General features: G+C 48.3%; 1 protein-coding gene across 4 annotated transcripts in view; it reads left to right on the forward strand.

Annotated features, from left to right (window-relative positions):
- Positions 1-24,992, forward strand: part of LOC137527529 (gamma-aminobutyric acid receptor subunit beta-4) — a 608,888-nt gene that overhangs the window by 406,199 nt on the left and 177,697 nt on the right. The window lies entirely within an intron of this gene.

A 24,992-nucleotide genomic window follows, 5' to 3' on the forward strand; every position in this document is an offset into this window, starting at 1 on the left:
CCAGTATAGGTTAGTTAGGTAGGTGCCTCCGATATAGGTAGCCAGTATAGTTGCCACCAGTATAGGCTAGGTAGGTAGGTGCCCCCAATACAGGTTACATAGGTAGGTGCCCCAGTATAGATTACATAGGTAGCTGCCCCCAGTATAGGTTAGATTAGGTAGGTGCCCCCCAGTATAGGTTAGATAGGTAGCTGCTGCCCAGTATAGGTTAGATTAGGTAGGTGCCCCCCAGTATAGGTTAGATAGGTAGCTGCTGCCCAGTATAGGTTAGATTAGGTAGGTGCCCCCCAGTATAGGTTAGATAAGGTAGGTGCCCCCCCCCAGTATAGGTTAGATAGGTAGCTGCTGCCCAGTATAGGTTAGATAGGTAGGTGCCCCCCATTATAGGTTAGATTAGGTAGGTTCCCCCAGTATAGGTTAGACAGGTAGCTGCCCCCCAGTATAGGTTAGATAGGTAGCTGCCCCCCAGTATAGGTTACATTAGGTAGGTTCCCCCAGTATAGGTTAGATAGGTAGCTGCCCCCCAGTATAGGTTACATTAGGTAGGTTCCCCCAGTATAGGTTAGATAGGTAGGTGCCCCCCAGTATAGGTTAGATAGGTAGGTGCCCCCCAGTATAGGTTAGATAGGTAGCTGCCCCCCCAGCAGGGGTGTAGCAATAGGGGGTGCAGAGGTAGCGACCGCATCGGGGCCCTTGGGCCAGAGGGGCCCAGAAGGGCCCTCCCTCAACTACAGTATTAGCTCTCTATTGGTCCTGTGCTCCTAATAATCACTTCTATAGGTACTTTGAATAGTGGTAACCATTAACAAACTGTTCCCCATCCCCTTCTTGCACCTCTGACACTGTACTTGCAATTGGCAGGTTTTGGTGCGCCGTAGCAATTGTTATGTATAGAGTGCTTGGGGGGCCCCATTGTAAAACTTGCATCGGAGCCCACAGCTCCTTAGCTACGCCACTGCCCCCCAGTATAGGTTAGATTAGGTAGGTTCCCCCAGTATAGGTTAGATTAGGTAGGTGCCCCCCAGTATAGGTTAGATTAGGTAGGTGCCCCCCAGTATAGGTTAGATTAGGTAGGTGCCCCCCAGTATAGGTTAGATAGGTAGGTGCCCCTCAGTATAGGTTAGATTAGGTAGGTGCCCCCCAGTATAGGTTAGATTAGGTAGGTGCCCCCCAGTATAGGTTAGATTAGGAGATTAGGTAGGTGCCCCCCAGTATAGGTTAGATTAGGCAGGTGCCCCCCAGTATAGGTTAGATTAGGCAGGTGCCCCCCAGTATAGGTTAGATTAGGTAGGTGCCCCCAGTATAGGTTAGATAGGTAGGTGCCCCCCAGTATAGGTTAGATTAGGTAGGTGCCCCCCAGTATAGGTTAGATTAGGTAGGTGCCCCCCAGTATAGGTTAGATTAGGTAGGTGCCCCCCAGTATATGTTAGATTAGGTAGGTGCCCCCCAGTATAGGATAGGTAGGTAGGTGCCCCTCAGTATAGGTTAGATAGGTAGGTGTCCCCCCTAATGGAGGGGAGAGCCGCAGCCGCGGGGAGGGCAGCCCGACCTCTCCCTCCCTCTCCCAGGGCTGCCCTCCGTGCTCCCCCCTCCAGAATTCATACAGCAATGCGCAGGGGAGCCGGTGTACTAAACGACTCACCTCCCTGTGTTCCCATCGCCGCTCAGTCGCCGCTGGTCTTCTCCTCTCCGTATACGCTGTTACACACACTGCTTCCGGCTCTCCCCTATATGCACCGCACCCCCTCTAGGGCGGCTGGGGTCACCCCACCTGGTGCGGGTCGCACCCCCGTCACAACGCCACCTCCCACCAGCTAATCCCCTAGCCCACTCTCCCACCAGCTACTCCACTAGCCCACTCTCCCACCAGCTAATCCACAAGTCCACCCTCCCATCATCTAATCCACTAGCACACTCTCCCACCAGCTAATCCATTGTTGCTACCTGGCAAATTGTTTAGTCTACCCACCTTAAGTGTTCAGGTGCGCGGACAGACCTGAGGAGGAGACAGGCAGAGAGGAGGACACTGACCCTGACCGATCAAGCAGTGCAGCAGCAAGAAGCCAAGCAAACACCATGGTCGGTATTGGTAAGCACTGACATCTTCTGCAGCACTTCACAGAGTACGTAGTCATGTCACTGACTGTCCTCAGAGGAGCTAGCATTCTAATCCTACCATAGTCATAGTCTAATGTCCTACCATATTATTATGTATTTATATAGCACTGACATCTTCTGCAGCACTTTACAGAGTACATAGTCATGTCACTGGCTGTACTCAGAGGAGCGTAATCTCTGCTATATGTATAGTAACGGTGTTCTCCACAGGCTCTTTTAGCCGGGTGCTCCACCTGGCTAGTTTTGTTGAGCTGTCATCAGTTGACCTCCTCATATGCTTTAAACTGAGTTGCACACAGAAGCACCGGCCCTGCATTCTCTCATCTCGCCCCAGCCGGCTACTATTTCATGCCACCCCGCTACTATTTCATACCACCCGGCTGGAAAAAATTTCTGGGGAGAACACTGAGTAAGTAGGACATCATTTTTTATTAGGAGAGGGGTCTTCATTCACAGTTTCCTGTTGATACCCACTGTCAGTGATTTACTAGCTGCTGCTAAGTTCATACACAAGTGGCCCTGCTCATGACCCGTCATTACCGCGCCCACTTTCTAGTGCACGGACAAGCCAATTTTTTGCTTTGCTATGCACAACGCAGGTCAATTTCCCTGCAGTGGATCTAGCATTTGCAAAGCACCCTAAAAAAAACATCTTGGAGCCACCCCCTGTTTACACTCCACCTGTCCTGTGTTCCCACTGCACCTCCTGCCTCCTAGCTCACTCACCCTCTGTACTAGGTTCCAGCCAGGTAGTCTAGATTGCACACTGCCACTGCAGACTGCACCATCTTTGGCTAGTCAGTCCTAGATTGATTTGCATTTGCTCCAGTCAGCTCCACACTTCAGTCAGGTACATCTGATTTCCATGCTTGTTCAGGGACTTTGGCTAAATGTATCAGAGGCAGAGAATCAGCAGCAGGCATGCTCAGATGTACCAAAATTCGGCTCGGGTACATTCGAATTCGGGTCCGCATGACATTCAAATTCGAATTCGCCTTCGACCACGAAATTCGGTTCGAGGTTACGCCTCAAAATTTGGTAAAAATTAGTGTTCGTGAATTCGGGGTTTTTTTGTGTGTTTTTTTTTAAAGGGAATTCACATTGAAATAGGTGTACTTAAAAAAAAAACTAAAAACGTGACGTGTGGCACTGGCAGCAGGCAAAGCATTGTGTGGACCCTGGCGGTGGGACCACTGACAGCAGGAGGATAAGTACAGCAGCAGGAGGATAAATGCAGCAGCAGCAGGAGGAGGAGTGACGTGTGGCACTGGCAGCAGGCAATGTATTGTGTTGACCCTGGCGGTGGGACCACTGACAGCAGGAGGATAAATACAACAGCAGTAGAAGGAGTGACGTGTGGCACTGGCAGCAGGCAATGCATAGTGTGGACCCTGGCAGTGGGACCACTGACAGCAGGAGGATAAATACAACAGCAGCAGCAGGAGGAGGAGTGACGTGTGGCACTGGCAGCAGGCAATGCATAGTGTGGACCCTGGCGGTGGGACCACTGACAGCAGGAGGATAAATACAACAGCAGCAGCAGTAGGAGGAGTGATGTGTGGCACTGGCAGCAGGCGATGCATAGTGTGGACTATGGCGGTGGGACCACTGACAGCAGGAGGATAAATACAGCAGCAAGAGGAGGAGGAGTGACGTGTAGCACTGGCAGCAGGCAATGTATTGTGTTGACCCTGGCGGTGGGACCACTAACAGCAGGAGGATAAATACAGCAGCAGTAGGAGGAGGAGTGACGTGTGGCACTGGCAGCAGGCAATGCATAGTGTGGACCCTGGCGGTGGGACCACTGACAGCAGGAGGAGAAATACAGCAGCAGGAGGATAAATACAGCAGCAGCAGGAGGAGGAGTGACGTATGGCACTGGCAGCAGGCAATGTATTGTGTTGACCCTGGCGGTGGGACCACTGACAGCAGGAGGATAAATACAGCAGCAGTAGGAGGAGTGACGTGTGGCACTGGCAGCAGGCAATGTATTGTGTGGACCCTGGCGGTGGGAGCACTGACAGCAGGAGGATAAATACAACAGCAGCAGCAGAAGCAGGAGCAAGAGGAGGAGTGATGTGTGGCACTGGCAGCAGGCAATGCATAGTGTGGACCCTGGCGGTGGGACCACTGACAGCAGGAGGATAAATACAACAGCAGCAGCAGGAGGAGTGAGTGACGTGTGGCACTGGCAGCAGGCAATGTATTGTGTGGACCCTGGCAGTGGGACCACTGACAGCAGGAGGATAAATACAGCAGCAGTAGGAGGAGTGACGTGTGGCACTGGCAGCAGGCAATGTATTGTGTGGACCCTGGCGGTGGGACCACTGACAGCAGGAGGATAAATACAACAGCAGCAGCAGGAGGAGTGAGTGACATGTGGCACTGGCAGCAGGCAATATATTGTGTGGACCCTGGCGGTGGGACCACTGACAGCAGGAGGATAAATACAACCGCAGCAGCAGGAGGAGGAGGAGGAGGAGTGACGTGTGGCACTGGCAGCAGGCAATGTATAGTGTGGACCCTGGCGGTGGGACCACTGACAGCAGCAGGATAAATACAACAGCAGCAGCAGGAGAAGGAGTGACATGTGGCACTGACAGCAGGCAATGCATAGTGTGGACCCTGGCGGTGGGACCACTGACAGCAGGAGGATAAATGCAGCAGTAGGAGGAGGAGTGACGTGTGGCACTGGCAGCAGGCAATGCATAGTGTGGATCCTGGCGGTGGGACCACTGACAGCAGGAGGATAAATACAGCAGCAGGAGGTTAAATACAGCAGCAGCAGGAGGAGGAGTGACGTGTGGCACTGGCAGCAGGCAATGTATTGTTTTGACCCTGGCGGTGGGACCACTGACAGCAGAAGGATAAATACAGCAGCAGTAGGAGGAGTGACGTGGGGCACTGGCAGCAGGCAATGCATAGTGTGGACCCTGGCGGTGGGACCACTGACAGCAGCAGGATAAATACAACAGCAGCAGCAGGAGGAGGAGTGAGTGACGTGTGGCACTGGCAGCAGGCAATGTATTGTGTGGACCCTGGCAGTGGGACCACTGACAGCAGGAGGATAAATACAACAGCAGCAGCAGGAGGAGGAGTGACGTGTGGCACTGGCAGCAGGCAATGTATAGTGTGGACCCTGGCGGTGGGACCACTGACAGCAGGAGGATAAATACAACAGCAGCAGCAGAAGGAGGAGTGACGTGTGGCACTGGCAGCAGGCAATGCATAGTGTGGACCCTGGCGGTGGGACCACTGACAGCAGCAGGATAAATACAACAGCAGCAGCAGGAGGAGGAGGAGGAGTGACGTGTGGCACTGGCAGCAGGCAATGTATAGTGTGGACCCTGGCGGTGGGACCACTGACAGCAGCAGGATAAATACAACAGCAGCAAGAGGAGGAGGTGGAGTGACGTGTGGCACTGACAGCAGGCAATGCATAGTGTGGACCCTGGCATTGGGACCACTGACAGCAGGAGGATAAATACAGCAGCAGGAGGAGGAGTGACGTGTGGCACTGGCAGCAGGCAATGTATTGTGTGGACCCTGGCGGTGGGACCACTGACAGCAGGAGGATAAATACAACAGCAGCAGCAGGAGGAGGAGTGACGTGTGGCACTGGCAGCAGGCAATGCATAGTGTGGACCCTGGCGGTGGGACCACTGACAGCAGCAGGATGAAAATGAGCGTGGTGTAATATGTTGCCGCTTTATAAATACAATAAATACATAAATCAATTCATAAATAAATCAATGCAGCAGGCCAGCAGCAGGAGGAGGAGTCAGGTAGAAATACAATAAATACAAAAATAAATTCATAGGTAAATCAATGCAGCAGGCCAGCAGCAGCAGGAGTCAGGTAGAAATACAATAAATACAAAAATAAATTCATAGGTAAATCAATGCAGCAGGCCAGCAGGAGTCCGGTAGAAATACAATAAATACATAAATAAATTCATAGGTAAATCAATGCAGCAGGCCAGCAGGAGGAGGAGGAGTCGTCATGCATGGCAGGCAGCAGGCAATGTATTGTAATTCCCAAGCAGGCACCTCATGTCCTCCTTTCGCCGACAACAGGTGCCAGGAACGTGCCTTCTATCCAGGCCTGGTTAATCTTCAGAAATGTCAGTCTGTCCACGCCCTATGTGGACAGACGAGAGCGCTTCTCGGTGACCACGCCACCGACCGCACTGAAGCACCTCTCAGACAGCACGCTGGAAGGGGGGCAAGACAATACCTCCAGTTCGTACTGCGCAAGCTCCCTCCAGATGTGCAAGCGCTCCACCCAGTACTCCATGGGGTCCACAGGCTCCTCGCTGCCGGTGTCAAGCCCACTGAAGGACCCCATGCAGTCGGCCACCATCCGGATCATGCGCTGGCTGTGACTCTCACTAACAGAGACATCAGGGTCAGCCTCCTCCTCCTCCTCTTGCCCCTGAGACTCTTCCTCCTCTCTCCACCCTCGCACCACTGCTGCGGCGCTCCGATGTTCCCCCCCAGCAGCAACGTCCAGCACCTCCAACTCCTCCTCCTCCTCCAGGGACTCAAATACCTTCGGAGCAGTGGACAGCGCAGGCGGCTGCTGTTCCAGCTGCCTCAGGGCCTCCTCTCCCAAATCCACCAAATTGTCAAGTGCCCTGTCCAGCAGACAAACAAAGGGCACCCACTGGCAGAGGGATGCCCGTTGTTCACTCACCAGGTTGGTTCCCTGCAGGAAGGGAGCCAACACCAAGCAGACCTGCTGCATCTGCCCCCATTGCACGTTGGTGAGGAGCTGGAGTGTGGTGCTGCTTCTGCTGCTGGTGCCGGTAACAGTGGCATCATAGATGTACCGGTTGACAGCCCTCCTCTGCTCAGCCAGCCGCTCCAACATCGCCAGGGTGGAGTTTCAGCGAGTTGGCACATCTATGATGAGGCAGTGTCGTGGCAGGCCCTCCTGCTGCTGGATGTCTGCCAGTTTTGCTGCGGCAGCTGCTGAGCGGCGGAAAGTGCGCTTCTAACAGCTCCTCCATCCCCAGGTAGGTGCGCATGAACTTTTGCACCACCAGGTTCAGGACGTGGGCCAAGCAAGAGACGTGGAGCAAATCTCCACTGCTGATGGCAGACAGCAGGTTGGCGGCATTGTTGGACACCACCAATCCCACAGTGAGGCCTCTGGGGGTCAGCCACGTCCTCTCCTGCTCCCTGAGGTACCGGAGCACGTTGGATGCCGTCAAGGAGTTTTTCCCCAGGCTTTTCATCTCCAGCAGCGCTTGGCAGTGGCGGGCCTTCACGCTGCTGGAGAGACGGGATCGCTTGGCGGTGGGAGCTGCTGCTTCTCCCCTGACCCCGCGTGGTGGCACCACGTAGTGGGCGACTGGTGCTGCTGCGCCCGAGGATGGACCTGCTGCTTCCTCGCTCGGGCTTTCCACCAGGCTGACCCAGTGGGCCGTAAAGGACAGATAGCGCTCTGTCCCAAACCGGCTGCTCCAGGAATCCATGGTTATGTGGATCCGCGCACTGACAGTGTGATCCAGCGCGCGGCCCACGTTCTCCATGGCAGAGCGGTGCAGTGCTGGGATCGCCCTGCGGGACAAATAGTGGCGGCTGGGGACTTGCCACTCCGGGATCCCAACCTGCAGCAGCGCTCTGATGTCACTCCCCTCCTGCACAAAGGAATATGGCAGGAGCTGGGAGCACATGGCCCGGGCAAGCAACCCGTACAGCAACCGGATGCGCCTGTAGGCGGGAGGCACACCTTGGTCACACCGGGGAATGCTTAGCTGAGCAAGGTCTGGCGGCGTTTGCTCGCCCGGGAGTATGAGGAGGCCACTGTGGAGGGAGCTGATGAGGCCACTGAGGACTGGCTGCCCGGGCGGGGGAGGGGGTGGGAGTGAGTTGCTGCTGTGCTCCTGCTGCTGCTGCTGGATGGGCAGGAGGGGCTGCTGCTGCTGCTGGATGGGCAGGAGGGTTGGCTGCTACTGCTGCTGCTGAAATCTGTGCAGTGGCTGTCTGGCTCTGACCACTGCCTGCACCACTTTGCATAAGCTTCTGCAACTCATTAGTCAACTCCAACTCCAAGTCCTCAAAATGTCTGCTCTGTAAGTGGGTCTGCAGGCACGAGGTACTCAATTTGTGGATATCGCGACCTCTGCTGAGACTGAGATTGCAACTGTTGCAAATTGCATGGGTCGGGTCCACTGGGCACTTGGTGAAGGACAGCAAGACTGGGGACTTTAACCTGCTCTTTGAGCTTGAGGGCTGGGGTTTTTGGGTGCCCTTGGAGGATTGTGCCTTTTTGGTTTTAGTTAGAGGTTTGCTGCGGGTGGTGGTAGTGACTGAAGCAGCAGGCTGTGGCTCCTGCATTCCACGCCCTGTGCTGGCCCCCTTGCTGCTGCCGCGCCTCTGTGCCAGAGACGCCTCCTCCTCCGATGATGAGCTGCCTTCAACCAACTGTGCTGGTGGTACTGGTGGCACATAGGGAGGATCTATCAAGTCATCATCATCAACCCCAAACATATCCTTTAGATTGTAAGCTCGCAAGGGCAGGGCTCTCTTCCCCTTTTGTGTCTTGGTAACCATTATACATTTTATTCATCATGTTAATTTTATCACTGTCATTACCAATTCGATAATTTGTATTTTGTATCATTCTTTGTATTTTGTCACTAATTATGTATCTTGTATATTGGAGTACACCATTGTCTGTATTATTATGTACCCCATGTTTGTTTCTTATTTTGTACAGCGCCACGGAATATGTTGGCGCTTTATAAATCAATAATAATAATAATAATAATCCTGTGAGCCCGCCTCAACCAACTCCTCTACCCCAACATCCCCTGCATCACGCCCCTCCTCCTCAGCGCCATCCTTGGCTGAATAGAGTACTGGTTAAGGGCTCTGCCTTTGACATGGGAGACCAGGGTTCGAATCCTGGCTAGGTCAAGTACCTATTCAGTAGGGAGTTCAAGGCAAGACTCCCTAACACTGCAGGGTGGCCTCCTGAGCACGTCCCAGTGGCTGCAGCTCTTGAGCGCTTTGAGTCCGACAGGAGAAAAGCGCTATATAAATGTTCGGATTATTATTATTATTATTATTATGATCTCCAACTCATACTTCTCAAAAACATCCCTGAACATGGTCACAGTCTCAGGGGAGAAGAGCGTGCTCATTGAAGGCAGGCTGGTCGATGGGGTCACTGTGACCATGGCCTCAAGCGCTGGTGGAGGCCTGCTGCGGACAGGAGTGCTGGTGCTGGTGGCACTGGTCTCGCTGGTGCTGGAGGCCTGGCTGGAAAAGGTGGCTTCCTGCCCCGCCATCATTTCCACCACAGCCTGCACCTGACTCTCCCCAATGGGCCGTGGACGACGACTCGTCTCAAAGATGGGCGCAACACACTGCTGCTGCGACTCTGCTCCCTCCTCCCTGCGATCAGTGGCTGGCGGCGGACCAGTCCCAGACCTGCTGCTGCTGGCAGTGGCTCCTGCAATGGCGCTGCCTCTCCTGGTGGTGCCTCGCCTTCTACCTTTACCTCTGCCAGTCATTGTGCACCATACAAATACAGTAAAAAAAATAATTAGAAGAGGGCGGGAAAGGGTGTAAACTTTAATAAAGTCTGTGTTGGTGGTGACTTGGTGGTGACTAGTAGTAGTAGTAGACAGTATTAGTACGCAAGCAGGTAACTAAGAAACACCTAGCGTACTACGCTAAAAGTAAGTCGTGCGCCAGACAGTCGGTGACAATTACAATCGGTCACACACGGTCAGACGCAATCAATCAATAGGCTCGGGCAGGCGACAGACCGTCACAGGTCACTCACAACGGATGCTGCTGGTGGCCTGTATGTGTTGTAACTCTTATTTATTGCACACACTACAGATGATAATAAAATCACACAGTAAAAGTGAAAAAAAAATAAGTGAACGGGTACTAGTAGACTAGTAGTATAGTAGTAGACACTAGTAGTACGCACACACGCAGGTAACTAAGAAACACCTAGCGTACTACGCTAAAAGTAAGTCGTGCGCCAGACAGTCGGTGACAATTACAAACGGTCACACACGGTCAGACGCAATCAATCAATAGGCTCGGGCAGGCGACAGACAGTCACAGGTCACTCACAACGGATGCTGGTGGTGGCCTGTATGTGTTGTAACTCTTATTTATTGCACACACTACAGATGATAATAAAATCACACAGTAAAAGTGAAAAAAAAAATAAGTGAACGGGTACTAGTAGACTAGTAGTATAGTAGTAGACACTAGTAGTAGCACGCACGCAGGTAACTAAGAAACACCTAGCGTACTACGCTATAAGTAAGTCGTGCGGTAGACAGTCGGTGACAATTACAACAATCGGTCACACACGGTCAGACGCAATCAATCAATAGGCTCGGGCAGGTGACAGACAGTCACAGGTCAGGTCACTCAAAACGGATCCTGGTGGTTGCCTGTCACAGTCAGTAACACAATACTGAAACTAATAAAGTAACAGACTACAGCAGTAATAATTAACTAAACTAGTACTACTAAGTACACAACTAACTAGAATCCCTAACCTACCTAAGCTAGTAGTAGGCTAAGGCTACCTAGGCTAGCAGGTAACAGACTAACACTAGCCTAGCACAGTATACACTATACACTAGCTGACTAAAAACAATCAAAATACTAGCTAACTATATAAGACAACAATAAATGTGTTTAGGAGGTGTTTAGGAAGCAAAACGCTAGGTTTAGCAGTGAAAAACACTTGCTCAGACACAGCACAGCACTGGAGAATCTCTCAGTACCAGCAGCAGTCACACAAGTGCGTGGCTCCGCAACATGGCCGCCGCCTTATATAGAGGAGGGGAGGGCCAGGCTCCCCTCCTCTGATTGGTTGCTAGGGTTGCCAGGTCCTCGGCAGGAGGACTTCTGATTGGCCCAATCACGTCATCCCCGAATCCCGAACCCGAACCCACAGCTCCATCCGGCCGAATTTGTGTGTGCACATTCGTCAGGCTTCGTATTTGGGTTCGGCTCGGATTGCAGCATTCGGGTTCGGGTTCGCATGCGGCAAACCCAAAAAACACCTGAATTTTCGGGGAAACTTCGCATTCGGGGTCCTGCTGAGCACCCCTGGTCTCTTTAAGTGTGAGTGTCTTTTTGTCAACAGAAAAGTGATCAGCCTCTAATAGCCCCCTCAGAACTAATACAGTTAAGCCGCTAGCAGTGATCCAGACTCAGAGACATTTTTCCTGTCAGCCTGTTTAGTTATAAGCAGGCGCATTCGGGAGATACCTCCCAGTAAAGCTGTGTGTTTGGGGGTGGGTCAATCTTACCTATATGACGTCTTCTTCGGTTTGTCCCTCGGCACCTCCCACCATGCACTCCAAGAGCCGCATGTGCCGGTCACGTAACTACAAACACTTCCTCCTTCCGGGTTGAAGGAGGAAGTGTTTGTAGTCACGTGACCGGCGAATGCGGCGCTTGGAGCGCATCGTGGGAGTCGTCAGGGACGGACCGAAGAAGACATCATACAGGTAAGATTGACCCCCCTCGCCCCCCCACCCCCCCCCGCACAGCTTTACTGGGGGATATCCGGATACAAATATCCGGGTATCTCCCGAATTCGGAATTGAGCAAGCCTGGTTATAAGTCATCAGTTCTTCAGTTGATGTTTTCATTAGTTGTTTACTAAAAACCTGATATAAGTAGTGAACCAAAGTGTTATTTCTGTGTTACCTAAGTGCACGGCTTAACCTACTGAGCGGTCTGGACGAGCTCAGCTCGTCCAACATCGCCAGAGGCTGCCGCTCAGGCCCTGCTGGGCCGATTTGCACCAAATAAAAAGCAGCACACGCAGCCGGCACTTTGCCAGCCGCGTGTGCTGCCTGATCGCCGCTGCAGCGCGGCGATCCGCCGCGTGCAGCGGCGAAAGAGGGTCCCCCCAGCCGCCCGAGCCCAGCGTAGCCGGAACAAACAGTTCCGGCCAGCGCTAAGGGCTGGATCGGAGGCGGCTGACGTCAAGACGTCGGCTGACGTCCATGACGTCACTCCGCTCGTCGCCATGGCGACGAGGGAAGCGAAACACGGAGGGCCGCTCATTGCGGCCTTCCGTGTTATCTCTTGCCGCCAGAGGCGATCGGAAGATCGCCTCCGGAGCGCCCTCTAGTGGGCTTTCATGCAGCCAACTTTCAGTTGGCTGCATGAAATAGTTTTTTTTTTATTTAAAAAAAACCCTCCCGCAGCCACCCTGGCGATTTAATCAGAACGCCAGGGTGGTTAAGAAAGAGAGCAAAAGCCGTGGAGATAAAGAGAACCTGTCAGTGAGAAATAACTAAATCTATTAACCTGTCAGCATTAAAGAAGAAGATTGGAGGAGGAGTTTCACTGCATCTTGTGTTACTAAGTGACTTACAGTGAAAAGTGGAGTGACATCTGTCAGAGATAAAGAGTCAACAGAGTGGAGATACAAGTTTTGCAACCTAACAAAATTAGAGCTTATTCAGCATAGAGTTCAAATAACATAAGAGAAGAGCGAAATTGAAGGAGTGAGATATTGATGGTATAGCTGGGTGCATTGGTCAATTTTTTGTGATTTTATTTATTTTTATTTCTCTAACCTCTTTTTTGATTGTTTGATTCTTTCTTTATTTTGTTCATTTTTTTGGGAAGTCCCTATCAGAGAAGTGGTGCCTAAGAGATGCAGTAGTTTGAGTACTACAGTATAAAGAGCAAGAGTCTGAGAAATCTTCTGAGTAAAGTGAACATTCTTTTGGAGGCCATATTGCCAACCAACAAACTGTGGAATCTGTTTCAGTGCCATAGAAAAGAGAGTCACGAGTCCTCTAAGTTACATAGTTACATATAGTTACATAGTTACTTTGGTTGAAAAAAGACATACGTCCATCGAGTTCAACCAGTACAAAGTACAACTCCAGCCTGCTCCCTCACATATCCCTGTTGATCATAAAATCCCTGGATTAACATCATTGGCATTACCTAGTAATTGTAGCCATGGATGTCATTCAACGCAAGGAAAGCATCTAAGCCCCCTTTAAATGCAGGTATAGAGTTTGCCATAACGACTTCCTGTGGCAATGCATTCCACATCTTAATCACTCTTACTGGAGATGAGCTTGGATCTCACGATCCAGACACTTGATGGAACCCTTGAAGATGAGGCGGGTGGAGTAAAGCCGGAGCAAGAAGCAGAGGTAGCCGCTAGTTGGGTCACAGTTAGAAGGGGTAGGGGAAAAAGTGGCAGGGAGGCTAGTCCCGAGTTGTCCCTCACTAATAAGTATGCTTGTTTGCGTAATATTGGTGAGGACGACTCTGGAGTAGCAATGCTGCAGCAGGATGTGCTCCTTAGCAACCAAGGGGCAGACTGCTGTAACGAGAAAGGGAATAGGAGTGCAGCTAAGGCTAGACAGGTACTGGTGGTAGGGGATTCAATTATTAGGCGCACAGACAGGGTAATCTGTCGAAGAAACCGTGAATGCCGTACAGTCTGTTGCCTCCCGGGTGCTCGGGTTCGGCATATAGCGGAAAGAATTGACAGATTATTGGGTGGGGCTGGGGAAGACCCGGCTGTCATGGTACACATTGGCACCAATGACAAAGTTAGTGGGAGATGGAAGGTCCTCAAAAATGATTTTCAGGTACTTGGAGATAAACTTAAAGCAAGGACCTCCAAGGTGGTGTTCTCTGAAATACTGCCAGTGCCACGTGCTACATCTGAGAGACAGAGGGAGCTTAGGGAGTTAAATAAGTGGCTGAGAAATTGGTGTAGGAAGGAAGGGTTTGGGTTCCTGGAGAACTGGGCAGACTTTGCAGTCGGCTACAGGTTCTACAGCAGGGACGGGCTGCACCTTAATGGGGAGGGTGCAGCTGCATTGGGGGAGAAGATGGCTAAACGGTTGGAGGAGATTTTAAACTAGGATCTGGGGGGAGGCGGGAGGATAAAGTCTCAACATATAGACAAGATAAGGTAAAAAGTCAGTGGGAGCCTAACATTATGGGGGGTGGAGAGGGGGGTGGGGACAGTGTAAAGATTAAGGAGGTTGGTAAAACTTCAAGTAGCCCATTTCAGGTAAACAAAATTGGTAAATGTGGTGGTAAAAATATAAAGTGCATGATAACCAATGCTCGGAGCCTTGCAAATAAAATAGATGAACTAGAGTTCATTCTGAATGACAAAGGCTATGACATTGTGGGAATAACCGAGACATGGATGGATGAAAGTCATGACTGGATAGCCAATTTAAAAGGATACAATGTGTTCAGGAGGGATAGAACAGGGAAAAAAGGTGGAGGGGTTTGTCTCTTTGTTAAGAATTCTTTTACAGCTGTCCTCAACGATGAGATGGAGGAAGATTGCGAAGATGTGGAGTCCGTTTGGGTAAATATTCATGGTGGAAATAAAAGTTGCCAATTGCTTATTGGGGTATGCTACAGACCACCTCATATTAATGAAGCTGCAGAACTGCAATTACTACAGCAAATTGAAAAAGCGGCAAGTAAAAATGAGGTCATAGTTATGGGCGACTTCAACTTTCCAGACATTGACTGGGGTATTGAGGCTACCCATTCTGGTAAAAGCAGCAGATTTCTGGCAGCACTACAGGACAATTACTTGACTCAAATGGTAACGGAACCAACTAGGGGGAATGCGTTACTGGATCTGATCATTTCGAATAGACCAGATAATGTATCAAATGTGCAGGTTCAAGAACATTTGGGAAATAGTGATCACAACATGATAACGTTTGATCTGGTGACTGATAGGCCACGGGGCAGCGGGACCACTAAAACTATGAATTTTAGAAAAGCAAAGTTCAATCAAATCAGGCAGGCACTAAGTTTGGTGAACTGGGATAATGTACTACAAGGGGAGGACACTGAAGGGAAATGGCAAGCTTTTAAACGTATTCTCAATCAATATTGTAGTATGTATATCCCATATGGAAACAAAATGTCTAGGAATAAAAAAAGGCCTCTATGGATGAATAGAAAGGTTAAAGATAAAATGAAGAGGAAAAAGAATGCCTATAAGGTCCTAAAACAGGAGGGGACCGAGGCTGCACTAAGCAATTATAAGGAGTGCAATAAAAATTGTAAAAAAGAAATTAGGCTGGCAAAGATCGAAGCTGAAAATCAAATCGCTAGGGATATCAAATCTAACCCAAAAAAGTTTTACAAGTACATCAACTCTAAAAAAAGAAAGGTTGACTGTATAGGACTCCTAAAGGATGAGGGTGGGAACTCAATGGTGGATGACCAAGGTAAGGCAGAGTTATTAAATGCTTTCTTTGCTTCTGTCTTTACAAAGGAAACAGCACTGTTGCAAATTACAGAGGCGGAAGAGTCTCAATCTTCTAACTGTAATATTAAATACTTAACGCAGGAAGAAGTAAAGGCAAGACTAAATAAATTAAAAATAGACAAGGCACCTGGCCCGGATGGCATGCATCCTCGGGTCCTAAGGGAATTAAGTTCAGTTATAGATAAACCCCTTTATCTTATCTTTTGTGACTCTCTTGCAACTGGCAGAGTCCCAGTGGATTGGCGTACAGCCCACGTTTTCCCATTATTTAAGAAGGGCAAAAAATCAGATCCAGGAAATTATAGACCTGTAAGCTTAACATCAGTTGTATGCAAACTATTTGAGGGGTTACTAAGAGATACTATACATGACTTCATAGTAGAAAATAATCTTATTTCTCAGCATCAACATGGGTTTACTAAAGACAGGTCCTGTTTGACTAACATGCTCAGCTTTTATGAGGTAGTGAATGCTAATATGGATATTGGGAATGCTGTAGATGTGATATACTTAGACTTTGCTAAGGCATTCGACACTGTTCCCCACAAAAGTCTGGTGCAAAAGATGAGGATGCAAGGACTGGGGAAGAGTCTGTGTGCTTGGATAGGGAACTGGCTAATGGACAGAAAACAAAGAGTTGTGGTCAATGGATCATACTCAAAATGGGAGACTGTTAGCAGTGGGGTCCCACAGGGGTCTGTACTGGGTCCAGTGCTCTTCAATTTATTTATTAATGACCTAGTGGATACAGTAGTGAGCAATGTTGCTATTTTTGCAGATGATACAAAATTGTGCAGAATCATCAACTCTAAGGAAGATAGTGTTATATTGCAACAGGATCTGGATAGGATGGCTATATGGGCACATACATGGCAGATGAAATTCAATGTTGACAAATGTAAAGTCATGCATTTTGGTCGTACCAATGGTCTAACACCATACAAAATAAATGGGATACAGTTGGGGACATCAAACTTGGAGAAGGACTTAGGAGTACTCATCGACAACAAGTTAAATAATCGTACTCAATGCCAAGCCGCTGCAGCTAAAGCGAACAAAATTTTGGGATGCATTAAAAGGGAAATAAAAACTCGAGATGCTAGCATAATAATGCCCCTGTTTAACTCTCTAGTAAGGCCACATCTGGAATATGGAATTCAGTTCTGGGCACCACATTACAAAAAAGATATTGCAGTTTTAGAGCAGGTGCAGAGACGAGCAACAAAATTGATACGTGGGATGGAAGGTCTCACTTACCAAGAAAGGTTAGATAAACTGGGTTTATTTAGTCTAGAGAAAAGACGCCTTAGAGGAGATCTAATTAACATGTATAAATACATCAGAGGGCAATATAATAGCTTGGCGGATGAGCTTTTTGTCCCTAGGCCTTCTCAAAGGACTAGAGGACATGATCTGCGCATGGAGGAAAAACGTTTTAGCCATTTATTTAGGAAAGGGTTCTTTACAGTAAGAGTGATTAAGATGTGGAATGCATTGCCACAGGAAGTCGTTATGGCAAACTCTATACCTGCATTTAAAGGGGGCTTAGATGCTTTCCTTGCGTTGAATGACATCCATGGCTACAATTACTAGGTAATGCCAATGATGTTAATCCAGGGATTTTATGATCAACAGGGATATGTGAGGGAGCAGGCTGGAGTTGTACTTTGTACTGGTTGAACTCGATGGACGTATGTCTTTTTTCAACCAAAGTAACTATGTAACTATATGTAACTATATGTATTGCTGAGCAATATAGCTTGGACTTGGCTACAAGAGACTGAGACTGTATAGGAACTGAATTGCTCAATAGACCTGTCCCTACCCAAGCCCCCAGTGGCGTAGCTAAGGAGCTGTGGGCCCTGATGCAAGTTTTACATTGGGCCCTCTAAGCACTTTATACATAACAATTGATACAGCGCACCAAAACCTGCCGATGGCAGCTACAGTGTCAGAGGTGCAAGAAGGGAGCAGTTTGTTAAAGGGAACCTAAACTGAGAAGGAAATGGATTTTTCCTTTTAAAATAATACCAGTTGCCTGACTCTCCTGTTGATCCTGTGTCTCTAATACTTTCAGCCACAGCCCCTGAACAAGCATGCAGATCAGGTGCTCTGACTGAAGTCAGACTGGATTAGCTGCATTCTAATTAGTATAAAAAATGTGCAATAAAAATGCACTTACTAAATACATGCAGTGAGCAGGCATTTGGTTTGACATATAGCCCAGAAAAAAAAGTCCCCTCCTGGAAATAACCTGAGGCTGCAGTGGCCAGTGGCAGCGGGGGTCCGGATGGAAAAAGGACAACAGGTGTCTCCTGTGGGGTGATTGTTGTGTGCAGGTAACGTCAAGACACGTTTCGGCGTGTCCACGCCTTCGTCAGTTAACGTACCTGCATGCACACTGTTCTTCTATTTATAGCTGGAGTCAGGGGAATAACTTCCCAGGTTGGGGTGGGATTAACAAGGGTGAGAGGGTAAGGGGCGGGGTTAAGCCCACATATACATAAGGCCATGTGAATGGGCCTACTGAAGAATCTTTATTTGTATTTGAACCTAATGGATGGGGCCCTGATGTGGGCTGTAAAAATGTAGCAAGCCATGTAGGATACTGCAATGACAACACGTATAGCTTACAATTCACTTCAGTTTCTGATGAAATCAGCATAGTGTTCCTGGACCTAGAATTGGGCCATGACGATCACGTTCACATAACATTAAGAACTTATTTCAAGCCCACTGCCGGAAACTCTTTTTTACTTTAAGATAGCTGCCACCACCCCAGGTGGATCAGCAATATCCCAAGGAGTCAGTTCTGTCGTCTCCAAGGAACTGCACCACTGAGGAAGATTACGATGAACGGGAGCACACTTAGCACAAAAATTCTTGGACAAAGGTCATGATACAGCTAATGTAGAGAACGCAAGATTGGAGTTCAGGAATAAACAAGTTTCTACACGAAAAAGAGAACAACGGGAAAAGGACCCTACAAAAGGGCCACAGTTTGTGACAACATATTTATTTATTTATTTATTGTATTTATAAAGCATACAATATCAACCACATCATCCGTATGAACTGGCCCCTTCTCTTACGCGACCCTGTCCTCAGTCGACACTTGCCCACGAGATCCAACACCATCTTTAGAAGGGCAAAATCCCTTAAAAATAAGGTCGCAAAGAGCAATATTGGCCTCAAGACCGAAAATTCCCGTCTGAATGCGTTTAGCCTAATTGGCAACTTCCGTTGCGGAAAAACTAGGTTCAAATGCTGTCCCTTCATATGACATCGCCATAAACATATACAGATGGACCAACTTACTATCCAGGTGAAACAGTTCATAAACTGCGGCACTTTCCATGTAATTTACCTTTTATCTTGCGATTATCCAAAATACTATATCGGCCAGACTACACACCCGCTGCGAGAACGCTTTGGAGAGCACAGACGAGGCATAGAAGATGGGCTACAGCACCATAGTGTACCCCGCCACTTCCTTGAGAATCACAACCAGTCCACTGATCATTTGACAGTTATGGGCCTGGAGGCCATCGCATCAGATCTACCAATGGGCCTCAGATACAAGAAACTGTGAAAAAGAGGCCTATTGGATTTTTAAATTGAACACCCTGTCCCCAGTTAGATTAAATGAGGAGGTCGAGACAGCCAACTTCGTATGATTGTCCTGGAGCACTCCATGGACCCCTTCTTGTTCTTTACAGCAGATCCATGCGTACACACACACCCAATCTCTATCCACTTTTCATTTTTCAGTCCTGACCAACTCCCCCCCCCTCCCTCCCGTTTTATTTATTTATTATATATTTTTAACTTTTTTTATATATATAATATATATTTTATATATGTAGCACAGACTCCCGCAGGAGCTGCTATATGAGTTGGGTTCTCCTACTGTCCCCAGTGATGACCCGTCCTGTAAAAGGACCCTTTAATACTCCGACACACCAATAACTATAAGGGGTTTTATTAGGGGGCAGACAAGAAGCCCTGTGAGAAGGGTGTGGGCAAAACAGGATTCACAATGGTATAGGGGTACAATGGCATCAGATAATAGAGAGGTCGCGAACCTCCGATTTTCCGAAACTTCACAAACCGCAATAGACTTCAATGGGGAGGCGAACTTTGAAAAAATTCTACCAGCTGGAAAAATGATAGAAAACATGTTTCAATAGCTCTAATACCTGGAGGCACACCTGATTGAGTGAAATACACATCACTGCTGGAGGACCCGCCCACCCTCCCTCCCTCCTCCAAGCAAGGTCTTTATACCATTTGACTCAGTTGTCTGCCTACACTAATTAGTTATGGGACAGCTGCTACACGCTCTGCTAGGGAGATTTTAATTAGCCTCTTGTGGGCTCCCACTTCCCTCCTCTCCTCCCCTCCTACCTATTCCCTCCTCCCTCCTCCTCCCTCCTGCCGGAGGGAGGAGGGTCTCTTCTGCCAGGGAATTATACTATTTTAAAAACCAGTATACATCATACCATGGCTGGGAATCGAACACAGATCTCACTGTGTGGTGGGCAAGTCACCCTAACCACTGTACCACTACAGTAGTAAGTGAAGCTGGCCTAAAATTTACCATTTATGCTCAATGCAATAGAAACATTAGGTTGCTTAACCTCCTTGCCGGTCTGGTGCTTTGAGTCCGCCAGGAGAAAAGTGTGATATAAATGTTATTTGTCTTGTCTACTTTTTCTCTTGTATTGAGCATAAATGGTAATTTTTAGGCCAGCTTCAGTTGGTACAGTGGTTAGGGTGCATGCCCACCACACAGTGAGACCCAGGTTCAAATCCCAGCCAATGTGAGTTGGTTTTTATGCTACAAAACCTTAAAGGGAACCTAAACAGAGAAGGATATGGATTTTTCGCCACAGCCCCTGAACAAGCATGCAGATCAGTTGCTCTGACTGAAGTCAGACTGGATTAGCTGCATGCTTGTTTCAGGGTGTGATTCAGCCACTATTGCAGTCACAAAGATCAGCTGGACTGCCAGGCAACTGGTATTGTTTACAGGAAACATCCATATCACTCTCAGTTAAGGTTCCCTTTAAAGGAGAACTGTAGTGACCCTGAACAAGCATGCAGCAGATCTGGTGTTTGACATTTTTGTAAGATCTGACAAGATCTGACAAGATTAGCTGCATGCTTGTTTCTTGTGTGATTCACACTATTGCAGCCAAATAGATCAGCAGGGCTGCCAGGCAACTGGTATAGCTTAAAAGGAAATCAATATGGCAGCCTCCATATACCTCTTACTACAGTTCTCCTTTAAGCAACCTAATGTTTCTATTGCATTGAGCATAAATGGTAAATTTTAGGCCAGCTTCACTTACTACTGTAGTGGTACAGTGGTTAGGGTGACTTGCCCACCACACAGTGAGATCTGGGTTCGATTCCCAGCTATGGTACGATGTATACTGGTTTTTAAAATAGTATAATTCCCTGGCAGAAGAGACCCTCCGGTAGGAGGGAGGAGGGAGCCCACAAGAGGCTAATTAAAATCTCCCTAGCAGAGTGTGTAGCAGCTGTCCCATAACTAATTAGTGTAGGCAGACAACTGAGTCAAATGGTATAAGGACCTAGCTTAGAGGAGGGTGGGCGGGTCCTCCAGCAGTGTATTTGGCAATAACATGTCTGCTGACAGTGATATGGAGGGTCAAAGTTTTGCTCAATAGAGCATTATGGGGCGAATCGAACTTCCGCAAAAGTTCGCCTGATGTAGGCGAACGCGAACCCCCAAAGTTCGCCTGGAACCGTTCACGACATCTCTATCAGATAAAAGCAACAGCTTAGTGACAGTGGGTTAGTGAAGCAGAAACAACAGTTCAATAGTGCAACAGTCATAAATAGAGTTTGTTCCCCTGTCCACCCATGAAGAGACTCTGCCCCTTAATGCACTGGGTGAGAGAGGGACAACACTGCTGTACAATTCTTAACAATCAAACAGGCAAACAGTTATATGCAATTTACACAAATAGCAGAGGAGGTGCAACTAGCTACTGCGCTTAGCTAAAACATTTCAAACCCTGACTAACCACTGGCCAGTGGTGAAACTGCTATAAAGTTTGCAAGCGATGGGGCCCATTTCAGTTAAAGTTGGAACGCTCAAACCCTCAAGGGAAGGTATTTGTAATCCACTAATCCACATGGCACGACCAGCTCTCCAAAGGACTCTGAGATGAGAGGAGCAGGGGCCCCTTCTCACTCACCAGGCGAAGGCACAATTAAACCCAACGTACTGTGGCCACAGGCCTCTCACCTGTCTCGTCGCTGCAGCAAGCAACACTCAGGAATGGCTTGTCCTCTGGGCTGAGTGAGATGATTCTTCCTGTGTGGTCGCTGGTGGCTTGTTTCGGATCCAACTATCAGCCCTCCTGCTATCCTGGCTTCACCGCATCAATTGGAGCACAATTTTACTCCACTTTCTGCCATGGTCCTTTCCTCTGAAACACATACAGATCCCTTCCCTTACGCAGAGGCTGGGACAGAGAGACCCACGTGTCCCTCCAGCATTCCTCCTTTTGTCCTCCCCCTCTCTCTTTGTTCTCTCTCTTCCTCTTGTCCTTCCCCCATCATCCCCCTCTGTCCACTTCCTTTAGCTCTGAAAGAGGGGTCAGGTTGCCATCGTGTGGTGGGTATAAATATTGCAGTCTCAATCCACTGATGTTACATATACAAATTTGCATATGTGTATCAGCGCCAAGGAAACAAAGTGGCCGCTGCTGAGAGAAGAACGATGTCCAGGGTTCACAAACAGATAAATTATATATGCTCAGCGCAGAGTCCAAAAACAAAAGACGAGTCTTCAACAAAGGATAAAAGCAGGCAAATCTCCACCACAATAAATATTGGGTTCACGGCACAGCTCTGCAATCATGGATACCCAAAAAAGGAAAGAGGCTTACCAGCTGGTGACAACCCACATTATAAGGTTGTATCAACGCTTTGGTAGGACATCAGGAAGCAACAGTCTGTCCAGGATCCACCAATTCAGCAATGATTCCTCTCACGAATGGATATCAGTAAACATCATAAAAAACAAACAAACAGCAACTATACGGGGCCCTTGCAATGGGAACCCCGAGAAAGTTGCACGCGTGTATGGGTCAGCAGTAAAGGACAGTATGAAGGTGCCGCCTGTCTCCTTCCCGACCGGTTTCGCAAACTAGCGTCATCAGGGGATCCCCTGATGACGCTAGTTCGCGAAACCGGTCGGGAAGGAGACAGGCGGCACCTTCATACTGTCCTTTACTGCTGACCCATACACGCGTGCAACTTTCTCGGGGTTCCCATTGCATGGGCCCCGTATAGTTGCCGTTTGTTTGTTTTTTATGATGTTTACTGATATCCATTCGTGAGAGGAATCATTGCTGAATTGGTGGATCCTGGACAGACTGTTGCTTCCTGATGTCCTACCAAAGCGTTTATGTTACATATACAGTGGCTTGCAAAAGTATTTGGCCCCCTTTAAGTTTTCCACATTTTGTCACATTACTGCCACAAACATGATTCAATTTTATTGGAATTCCACGTGAAAGACCAATACAAAGTGGTGTACATGTGAGAAGTGGAACAAAAATCATACATATTTCCAAACCTTTGTTTACAAATAAATAACTGGAAAGTGGAGTGTGCGCAATTATTCAGCCCCCTTTGGTCTGAGTGCAGTCAGTTGCCCATAGACATTGCCTGATGAGTTCTAATGACTAAATAGAGTGCACCTGTGTGTAATCTAATGTCAGTACAAATACAGCTGCTCTGTGACGGCCTCAGAGGTTGTCTAAGTGAATATTGGGAGCAACAACACCATGAAGTCCAAAGAACACACCAGGCAGGTCAGGGATAAAGTTATTGAGAAGTTTAAAGCAGGATTAGGCTACAAAAAGATTTCCAAACCTTGAACATCCCACGGAGCACTGTTCAAATGATCATTCAGAAACAGAGGGAGTATGGCACAACAGTAAACCTACCAAGACAAGGCCGTCCACCTAAACTCACAGGCCGAACAAGGAGAGCACTGATCAAAAATGCAGTCAAGAGGCCCATGGGGACTCTGGACGAGCTGCAGAGATCTACAGCTCAGGAGGGAAAATCTGTCCATAGGACAGCTATTAGTCATGCACTGCACAAAGTTGGCCTTTATGGAAGAGTGGCAAGAAGAAAGCCATTGTAACAGAAAAGCATAAGAAATCTTGTTTGCAGTTTGCCACAAGCCATGTGGGGGACACAGCAAACATGTGGAAGAAGGTGCTCTGGTCCGATGAGACCAAAATGGAACTTTTTGGCCAAAATGCAAAACACTATGTGTGGCGGAAAACTAACACTGCACATCACTCTGAACACACCATCCCCACTGTCAAATATAGTGGTGGCAGCATCATGCTCTGGGGGCAGAGGCGTAGCTAGAGTTTTCAGCGCCCGGGGACAGAGACAGTTTTTGAGCCCCCCGCCCTGCACCGAAAAATGAATGTGGCCATGAAATAGATTGTACTCTGTAAAGTGCTGCAAAAGAGGTCAATGTTACATAAATACATCATAATAATAATAATAATATGGTAGGACATTAGGCTATGACTATGGTAGGATTAGATTGTGAGCTCCTCTGAGGACAGTCAGTGACATGACTATGTACTCTGTAATGTGCTGCAGAAGATGTCAGTGCTGTATAAATACATAATAATAATATGGTAGGACATTAGGCTATGACTATGGTAGGATTAGAGTGTGAGCTCCTCTGAGGACAGTCAGTGACATGACTATGTACTCTGTAATGTGCTGCAGAAGATGTCAGTGCTGTATAAATACATAATAATAATATGGTAGGACATTAGGCTATGACTATGGTAGGATTAGATTGTGAGCTCCTCTGAGGACAGTCAGTGACATGACTATGTACTCTGTACAGTGCTGCAGAAGATGTCACTGCTATATAAATACATAATATGGTGGGACATTACACTATGAGACTGGCAGAAATTAGATTGTGCTCTTAGGATAAGGAAACGGGACATCAAAGCACACCCCCCAACCATGCCTTAAAGGACCACTATCGCGAAAAAAGTAGGCAGTTAAAAAATGTGACAGATGACAGGTTTTGGGCCAGTCCATCTTTTTAAGGGGGATTCTCAGGGCTTTCTTTGTTTTCAACAGCATTTCCTGAACAACAGTTGCAAAATCTAACTGACATAATAGTGTGCAAGTGATTAGGGAGGCCGGCTGGTATCTTGCTATTTTGGCAGTTAAACTGCTGTTCAGGAAATGCTGTTGAAAACAAAGAAAACCCCGAGAATCCCCCTTAAAAATATGGACTGGCCCAAAACCTGTCATCTGTCACATTTTTTAACTGCCTACTTTTTTCGCGATAGAGGTCCTTTAAATTTACATGCAGCACTTGGAGTGCACTGCAGTAAAAAGTGAGATACAGTGGGCCCTGCCAAATGTACATGAAATCCTCCAGTGAAGCCAACCATTACCAGGAAATGTAGTGTGATGGGCCATCTGTCTGTGTACGCATGCTCCTGGCATGCAGACAGGCTGCTTTTTGTGCACCACCCCGTACAACAGCC

The sequence above is a fragment of the Hyperolius riggenbachi genome, chromosome 8, assembly GCF_040937935.1.
Source record: "Hyperolius riggenbachi isolate aHypRig1 chromosome 8, aHypRig1.pri, whole genome shotgun sequence".
Lineage (NCBI taxonomy): Eukaryota > Metazoa > Chordata > Amphibia > Anura > Hyperoliidae > Hyperolius > Hyperolius riggenbachi.